Consider the following 10,287-nt stretch of genomic DNA (forward strand, 5'->3'; position numbering starts at 1 on the left):
TTGATAACTCTTTAATCTGGCTGAGAATTCCAAATATCATTTTTGGAGACTCAACCATGTCTTTAGCTGGTGCCTTCTTCCAAAAAGAGAATCAGATGAAACTCCAGAGTATTATTTGTCTACATCCAAGCTTAACCATAGATTTCTAATTTCCCCCAAGAACATGAATAAATGATGGTGGCATGAGATGGTCTGAATCAGACTTTCTAGCCGGGGATCAGGATTTTAGGAAGGCATGCCTCCTTACCATATAACTTCTCTCCCTATCCAGCAAGTCATGCAACCTGGAAGTCTACAAGTAATGTTCTAAAACTACGGTGAGTTGACACTATGGAATGTTTGCTATATACCAGACTCTTTGCTAAAAACGTTATATGAACATTCTCATTTAATCACAGGGAACACTTACTGCAGTTTAACAAAGTATACATTAGCATTATCCTCATTTTACTCATGAAGACACTGAGGCTGAGAGAGGGTAATTGATATTATTTGTGATCACAGGCCTGGTATTTATCAGAGCCTGTCTCAAACACAGGCCTGTTTGATTCCAGAGCACAAATTTCCAGATACTGCACCTACTGTCTTCCTCTTCTCCCTTCACCTCTCAATTTCTTTTTTTTTTTTTAAAGATTTTATTTAATTATTCAAGACAGACACAGAAAGAGAGAGAGGCAGAGACACAGGTAGAGGGAGAAGCAGGCTCCATGCAGGGAGCCCGACGTGGGACTCCATCCTGGGTCTCCAGGATCATAACCCGGCTGAAGGCGGCACCAAACCGCTGGGCCATCGGGGCTACCCACCTCACAATTTCATTCAGACCTCTGAACTTCATTTTTTCTTAATTGTTGCAATCGTCTCTCAAACTTATTCCTCTTTTCTCATTATATTTACTCCTTTATAGACCCGAACCATCCTCCCTATTGCATGATCTTCCTAAAACACAAGCACAGTCAATTCACTCTCTTTTTTAAAATCTCTTTATGAATCCTCATCACCCATAGAATAAATCTCAAATCCTTAGCTTCTAATTCATTCAGTCATTTCCTGAATCCATCATTGGCCAGTATTTCTGAGAAATCTTGTTGCTTATGGTCCCTGAACCATGGACTCTCACAATTGTGCTTTGTGTAATAAACACCGTTATCTACTGACAAGCCCACGTCTTGAGCAGTAGATGGCCCAAGATCTCTGCTCAGTCTTGGGTCTGTTGCTCCTCCATCAAGGAGGCACTTGAGGTTGCAAACAGAGTCCTAACTAATCCCAGTTCCTTTTTGTCTCCTGATGAGCTTTAACAAGAGAGGGATATTGACAAGTGAGCAGCATCAAAGCCCAAAAACCTATAGAGAAGGAATTTAGAAGAAGCCAAGATATGCAGGAGTATACCACGAATAAAGGGAAGCTAGAGGCAGGAAGGAGAATACAGTCAAAAGTTGCTTGCTACGAGGCAAATGAGAAGGTGAATCCTAAGATATTAGTGGTTTATAAAGTTCACTCTCATATCTTGAATGTTGCTGACTTCTAGTGAGTCCTGGTGTGCATCTAATAGAGATGGTTTCCCACACTCTGTGACTTCCTTTTGTGTCCATTTTTATTCCTTAATGTATACTTAACCCCAATTGCCTAATACTTTCGTTTTGATATTCTCGTTTATTCTTACAAATTGAACCTATGCCTACCTGTCCAGACACAACTAATGCTGCTACTCTTCTCAGTCATCAAGCTCCACTCATACCTGGAGAATTCTCCTGGACACAGTGGACTCTCCTTTGATGTCACTTTTGTTGGGCTGCCCATTTTATCACCTCTCTTCAAACATTCCCTTCTCCTCTTGTCATCTCCTGATACACTCAGGTGTTCTTGGTATTGTGCTTCAGAGATACTCTTGACATTACCTTTAGATTGTGAACACTTTGAATCCCAGAAGCATGTCTTCTTCATATGCATGTTTTTTAAAAAATCAACACAATCCTTATACAATAGACGTTTAATCAATATTGAAGGAAGGAAGGAAAGGAGAAAGGAAATGCTACAGTTACTCATTCAAAATTTTTGAAAAACAAAGATGTCTGCATCTTGGTTTTCCTCTCCCTTTTTTATAGAGCTGAAGTGAATGAAGTAGAGCCTTGAATATGCTCGACTCTATGAAAATAAATTGAGCGTGTCATAAAAGTCAAGTAAACTACTCAAAGAAAAGAGAAATTGATAGAATTAGAAGTCAGGTGAATGTCATTACATGATCTGAGTCTGCTGATTCCAGTGATTTAAGTTTAATCTCTGGGCTCCTACACAAAAATTTCGGTCAAGTATCCTCTTACACTTTTCTTAGGTCAGAGGATATAGACTTGAAGTAAAGATGTTTTTTTACTTAAACAGACATATTTTATTAGGTCAGACCAGGCTCACATAAACAAATTTTGTAGCATTTTTAGGCATGGCTGAAAAAGTCACCCTGCTGGTTTTAAGCTTTGTCCACTGATTTTTAGGGCTAACCCTGTCTCTTTCCTGGAATCCTAGAAGATGTGTGATGTCCACACTATAATATGTGCAAAGGAATCATAGGTATTGCTCACAACTGGCTAAAGAAATAAACAATTCTCATTCCTTTTGATTTTACTACAGGTCAGAAGGCAAATCATAGACTCCCTTTTGGTGCTGAGAATGTAGAAGTAGCCATTTTCTCATGTGCAGACAATATGGTGATACTGTGATCTTCCAACAAACTAGGAGTATTCTGGTCAAATTAGAACATTGATTGCGATTTGTCTTCAAACACAAGAGCTGCGATTGACCATTCTAAAATTAAAACTATATTTTTGTAAACGTCCAGTGATGAGCAGGATTTTGGCCCAGTGACCATCGCCCCCTGGTGTTTCACCTGTGGATATGTTACATTAAAAGGCAAAATAAACTATGCACACGGAATTAAATTTATAGAAATTAAGGTAAGGAGATTTGCCTGTATTAGCTGGGTGAGAATCCCATAAACATTTAAAAGCAGAGAGCAGTTTATTCAATACACTTCTCTCTCCTTAAAAAAATAAAATAAAATAAAAATAAAGCAGAAAAAAATGTTCCCCATTGAGCTAAAAAGAGGCAAAAAAAGATGTTAGAGAAGAGATAGGAGAGATTTGAAGCACCTTAAGAGATTCAAGTGATCCCTGCTGACTTTAAAATTACTGAGGATACAGCCCAAGGAATCTAGATGGACTATAGAAACTGGGAAGAAACCCTGGATGCCCAGCAGGGAAACAGGGACCTACCTTAGACATACAACAGCATACAAATGAGTTCTGCTGATAACCTGAAAGAGCCTCGAGAACCTCCAGAAAGGAACGAAATATTGCTGACACCTTGATTTTGGATTTTTGAGACTGGAAGCAGAGTCTAGAAGAGTTGAATGAAGTTCCAAAAATAATTAAGTTCTGTTTTAATGTATTAAGTTTATAGTAATTTCATACAGCATCAATAGAAAATGCATACATGACCATACATATCCTGGTGACTTATAGTCAATGATCCTTTACCACGAGTGAACTACCAAATGCCTGGGTGCATCTCTTCCAATCACTGTAACTTGGTGGTTAAATGGTTTATGTGCGTTTGCGGAAGTTTTGCCTTTAAAATTTTGTTACTGTTGTGTGCTGTTAGATGTCTACGGCAGGCATTTGGTTATGTGTGTTTTAAAATTTTCCAAGTTAAAATCACGACACTCACTCTCTGTGACTTGAAGTTTAGTGACATAAAAGCTCATTCTAGTCTTTTTACTTCTTTGAAAGAGGATCCTATCCCTGTGCTCCAAACTTCCTTGGCACATCTCCAAGTAGAAATCACGGAGTCTTCCATTAAGGCTTATGTCATCCTTAGGTTCCTCACATTCCCACACTGATGCCACATCAGCTTCTAGTACGGATTGTTGATGAAGCACATGGATCTGTCCTTGATATGTAGCTTAATGTAAAATCTACACTACAAGTAATTCTTCAGGGACTATGACCTGGCGATCCATAGTTATTAAAAAAAAAAATAGAGAAACACTATCCATCAAAGGATATGCAAACCATCCATTCTTCTAGAAAATCAAAAAATCTATTTCTTGTTTTATTCACTAATTTACCGAAATTTATTTTCTATTGAGAATATACAAATGAGACCAAACACTGCTCTAGGCATTGAGATCTGTCAGTGAATAAAACACACAAAAACTCTGACTCCATAGAGCATACAACCTAGAAAATAAACAAATATGCTAAAAAGCCATATCAGTTCATGCTAAGCCTTCTGAAAAACAATAAAGCAGAGTAAGAGAAGAGAGTGTGGTAGCAAAAAGAATTGAGTTCTCAAGCAAGGCCTGTCTGAAAATGTAGCTTTTGATTAGAGACCTGAATGGAGGCCATAGAGTTTACTAGGTGAAGAACGAAGAACATATCAAGTAGAACAGCAAGTGCAAAGGTCCTGAGGCAGGACAGTGCTTGGCCAGTTCAAGAAACATAAAGGTGTCAGTAGGGCTGAGGTGAAGTGAGCCTGGGGACATGGTTAAGGAGAGTAACAGAAATTTTGTCACGTAGGGCTATAGTCCCCGGGAAGAAACCTGAGTTCTATTTAAAACTTGAAGAAAACCGGGGCACTTGGGTGGCTCGGTCTGTTGAGCATCTGGCTCTTGATTAAGTGGTTCAATTCAAGACATCACCTAGGAAGGTATAATAAAAATCTTCAGCGTGCCATATGAAAGGAAGAGAGGAATAAGGGATAACTCTGAGATTCTTGGCCTTAACAACTGAAATAATGGAGTCCTTTTCCCTGAGTAGGTGATCTTAGAGAAGAACAGATATTGGGGGTAAAACCTTTATTTTTTTTTTCTTTATCGGCATGTTAAATTTGAGATGTTTAATGAGCATGAGACGTTGAGTCAGGAGCTCAAGACAGAAACCTGTGATAGATACCTTCTAGGATAGTCCTTATACAGATGATATTTGAAGCCATCAGGTCAGATGAGATCACCAAAAGAGTGACACCAGACAGAGAAAAGGAAAGTGTTAGGCAACAAGTCCTTTGAGGAGGATCTAACAAAGCAGTCAGACGAAGAGTGGCTACATCTGAAGGGTGTCGATGTTATGTGGTGGCCTCTCTGTGAGTTGAGCTATCGAATTATGTTATCAGTGGCCCTGGGTTGAATTTCCTGTGCTCTCTATAAGGCCCCGCAGAAGAAAGTTCTTTCTGGTCCTAGAATCATGCATAGTTGTGTTTCTCCTCAGAAACTCTCTCTCAAAGAAAAAAAAAAAAAAAAAAGGAAAAGGAAAGAAAAGAAAAGAAACTCTCTCAACGTATTATGGACACCACACTATAAAATAGTTTGAAACTCCCCTTTGACATTTGCTTCCAAAAAGTTGCCTTTAGTAGGCACCCCCAGCAATTGCAAAGCACCTTAACACGTTTTGTGTACCAACCTCACTTCTGACTTTATCTCATCTTTCCTTCTGTTCTTTTACCTCTGTTCCTTTCCCTAAACCCTATAAACTTCATTTTAATTTTATAGCATTGCAGCTTTACACATTTACATAAGTCACATTACTTCCTTTCTGGAATGAATAAAAACAATGATAGAGTCATGGATAGTAGAGGCTAGGTAGGTGGTGATGGGTAGATACATTTAAACACGGAGAGGGCCCCGTATTCTGGTGACATTTTGCAGCAGCTCTGCTATCGGACACTGCCTTGCAAGAGGATGCCAACAGGTCTGGATCTGTGACTGATGGAGAAACTCCTCTCAGGCCGGTAGGTCCCTTGTATGCATCGTAGCAAGACGAATGCAAGTAACAGGCCCTCTTTCCAGGACGATTATCCACTTGCCTCTGTTTTCTCTACACATACTGAAATCTGGAATCTAGGCTGAAGTAAACATCAGGGAAGTTTCTATAGTGAGTTTAGCTTCCCCTGAGCCATGTGCAAATGAGCTTATTTTACACACATATATTTATATAAAATCCGCTGTCATAATAGACATTGGTCAAAATGCTTTTGTCTGTGTCAAAAAAAAAAAAATCATATGTGCACTCCACCAAAAAGTTCTAACAGCTATTTTTCACCGTATGTTCAAACAAACAAAGGAGACAAAAAGAGAAACTAAAGATTATTTTTAATGATAACAGGCCAAAACCTCACCTCAGAAGTATGCGTGCACACTGAATTGTGTACATACAATCCTACGTCTGGCCTCTTCTATATTACGGGGAAGTAGGGCTGGGGAGTTAAGATCTTTACAAATCTATCTTTGGTTTCCACTAAGTTTCTTGCCTCACCCACTCCAATAATGCCTCAACCACGCATCACCCTTAAACCTGGCCAATAAGAAGGCCCACACTTCTCCCAAAGGGTAAGATGGGAGGAGGGGCGGGCGTAAGGATGTATCCGACTCCTCCCTGTGGGCCAGCTCCCGAATGCCACTGAACCATGAGCATTCAAATGTACCTACTGATGGAATCAGGTCCCCCCCCACGGAGAAGAACTCAGAGTGTCATAAACCTAAGAGTAATCTTCTCAGAACAAATTGAGGATGAGCATTTTTAATTTCTTGACCAGGTAGTTCGGGTCATCATTATATTAGGATGATTTAGGCCGCGTCCCTCTTTCGACAGAAGTAGTTTATCCTTGAAAGCATCTGCCACCCTGCACAAGTCCTTGCTGTAAACAAGCAGCCTGGGGGAAGTTATTTCCTGAGGTCTGACATGGACGAGGCACCCCTTTGATGATACATTTTTTTTGGCAGAGAGAACCAGCCCCAACAAACCAACTTCTTGCCAAGAGTACTGAGCACACACCTACCACCTCGAGCCTCATTTCCACGCCCGATGATGATGATAATAATTTTAAGAACTGGGAATTATAAAGCTTGCTTGGCAGCCTTCGCATATTGTGAGTGATAAATCAAACTCGGGGTGCTTGCCAGCAAAAAGTTCTTTCTTATCTGAGTAAATATACGAGGGTGGATATGACACAGGCAAAGCAATTTGGTTCGAATGTCGTGATGGGTGCAATGGGCGGGCTTTTGTATTGCTTTATTGCCTTCCTCCTTTGGGGATTTTGGCTCTCGGTGGTCTGTCCACAAATAGCATCAGTTGGCTTCTCCCTGTTGTAGCAGATCTCCTTACTTCTATTGATTTATTTTTTTTTTTTTCTTCTCTTCTGCTAACCCCTGACCAATAAAAGTAAGATAAGCATTTTCTAAGCGTTATCTCCCATCAGCCATTCCTCTGGACCCCGTAGAGGCTCACGGACACGAAGCAGTGTTTTTCAGGCCTGTTTCACAAGTAGGAAAATCCCCGCATCTCTTCCCCTTTACATCGAGCTCTCATTTGGGTGTCCATAGTTTGCATTCTTAAATGCCACCTGTTGAAAATAAAAGTCTCATGACTTTTGCAAATTTTGGTTCACCCTGGTTTAGCCTTACACAGCAGTCTCGTTTCATGGGTGCTTAGCAATTACTTTTATTACTTGCTCCACCCAGCAGCCCTGCGGCGTCGGGAACTGCATCTTCTTCCTCTGTCTTGATCTGTCCCTCTCATCCTTTTTCTTTCTCTTGCTCTCTGGTTTTAACCCACGGAACCATGCAGGCACCCATCCATTACCACGTGGATGAATTCAGTGAGCCTCTATATGTGCCCCACAGTGTTCCACTCGGAATAACAAGGATTTGAAAAGACCAATTCTCTGGGCCGATGGGAGCAGCTAAGGCACAGAGCAAGCAACCTCTTGCCCCAACGAGAGAGATTTATTGTTTGAGCATCGAAAGTCAGGATGCGCACAGTCCTAGCTGGGGGGCTGTGAGCAGCAACTAGTTTCTCTGCCAGCCTCAGTTCCCTCTTGGTTGAAATGAGGCACGTGGATGAGTTCCACGGGGTTTCCCATGCAGGTGGTTGCATACTTATGGTTTCTAGAGGCCCACGGGAGGTGAGTGAGCGGTTTGTTTGGGGACTCGAATGGCCAGTCCTCAGACACCCTGTGCGTCCTGTAGATCACAGGCCCTCTGACAGCAGAGAGTGGGGGGCGTGGGGAGGAGAAGGACAGGTCTGGATGCTTCCCCGAAACCTGCTTTGCGTACCTAAGACACATAGTGTACTGGAAAGTTAACTTGGTCAAAAAAAAAATTTAGGTTCTTGAAGACTGATTTTTTTTTTCCCCTGTTATTGCTGAAGATCTGCTTTCTGCGGTCATTTGGTAAATAAATAGCTTTTCAAAGGGAAACAAACAGCAGCTTTTTTGTTGCTCTGCTGCAGAAATCTCCGTGTTCGATTTCAGCCCCATCCCTAAGACCAAAGGCTTAGTGCTTCGAAGGGTGATGGGGCCCCCAGAATTCTGGAAAGGGGCAGGGCAGGATGTCCTTGGCTGTGGCTCCCTGAGTCACAGGAGGCAGATGCCTCTGCAGGAGTTCGGTGGTTGTGATTTCAGTCAAGTTCCCGTGGCTCCCCGCCACTTCTGCAAACCCCAAGGAAGAAGCAGCCACGGGGCCTGTGTGACTTAGGAGGCAATGCTGCAGATCATGTGCCCAGGGTGGCATTCGCCGTGAACTCAGGAGCTCCCCGGGGTCGCTGGAACCATCTACGGGGCACAGCAGGCCCTAAGAGCCGGCACAGAGGCCCCCAAACCCACACACCCCCTGCCCCAGCCCAGGTCTCAGCAGAACGTGCTTGGATTTCACTAGGATCTTCCTCCTGTGAGCACCCCTGGCCCCCCCCCGGACGGGGGGCACCTCTGCATCTTTGGAGACGCAGGCCTTCCAGGGAGCCCGCTCCCTTCCCCATCCCCAGCGCAGGGACGGGACCCTGTTCCAGTTCCAAAGGGTTAATCCCAGAGTGAATTCTTCGCATGTGTAATTTAATACTTCATAACTGCTGAAAATTGGAGTCCACATAATTTATTTTCTTTGGTCGGGCACATTTGCCTCATGCTTGGCCGGGGCTGACTTCAGAGAGACACACCTAAAGCTCTCAAGTGTCCCGAGTGGCCCATGTCAGTTGTGCAGAAGGATTGTGGTCCTTGGCCAGAGCCCAAGGATTAGGTGTTCCTGAGAAGGTTTTTTTGGCTCTACAAAGCCCTGGGATGTCATGGGAATAGGCCGCACTCCTTTCTCCCCCTTGAAGGCCACATATCAACCGGGTATCTGACCCCTCGGAGACAGGCTTTCCACAAAGGTATACATTAAAATAAATAGAACATGCGACCAGAAAGAGCCGAAGGAGAGGGGAGGAATTGCTAAGTGGAGACAGGAAACAATTGCTTCATTGTGGAGGCCGAGCTCCTCGAACTGCAGAGTGCAGCTCCACCTACAGGCCTGTGCGCAGCTCGCTGCGGCCTGGGCTGCACCCAGCTCCCCCAAATCCTACTGTTCACCGAAAACTAATTGTCCCCCTCTGATGAGAGGCCTTGGAGAGCGCCGCGGAGGTAGCAAGCAAGAGGGGGAAAGCCGTTCAAGGGGGCTTTCATCTGGCTCCTCTCTCTTCCTCGGGCAGTAAATATTCTTCTCATCCTTGCAATACTCATTTCATCGCTTTCTTTCCTTTTCAACAACTTCCTCTCATTTGGCTTCCTCTCATTATTCCTCGGTTGGGGGGGGGGGCTGTGGATTTCCCCCATTCAGACCAAACAGAAGGCCGTGTTTGTTTGAACACCATTCTTGTACTTCCTGGCAAAGCTTTTCACTTTAAAGAAGGCTCAGGTTTTGAGGTTGAAAGTTGCTGAGCAACTTCAGAGTGATAATTAAAGCCAACTCTGTATGTGCACATTCCCCTCTTTGTGTCCCCTCCTCTGTTTCAAAACCTCTGCCTGCCAAGGCGGTGGCCGCCGTCGGATGCTATTTCCACAGGAGACCTGGGTTTCAGGACAAGATCCAGGCCATAGGGGAGACTTGATGGCTCGGGGAATTAGTAATGGGATTTGGAGCCCTTCATTTCTAGGTCATTGGTTTGAACAGAGCCCAGGTCGGTAATGACTGTAAGCTGCCCCCCAGCCAACCCCCCCCACGCCTGCCCGGCCCGCGCTGGTCTAGATTGCCTGCTGCCCCGGCCCCGAGTGCCTGTGGCACGTCTGTGCTAATGGCATTCGTTGACAACTCGGCTGTTGGACGTTAGGCCTAGATGTGAGCAGAAACAGGGTCCACACTAGGGCTGGGCCGCCCCTTCAGGGGACGGTACAGAGGGGGTGGGTGGGGGGACAGTTAGCTGTCTGGCTTTCTGTGGTTCTGGGACCTGGCTCCTCTCTCCCTGCGCACCCCCAGTCTCCTAGGCCTTGCAC

Source organism: Canis aureus, chromosome 20, assembly GCF_053574225.1.
Source record: "Canis aureus isolate CA01 chromosome 20, VMU_Caureus_v.1.0, whole genome shotgun sequence".
Taxonomy (NCBI): domain Eukaryota; kingdom Metazoa; phylum Chordata; class Mammalia; order Carnivora; family Canidae; genus Canis; species Canis aureus.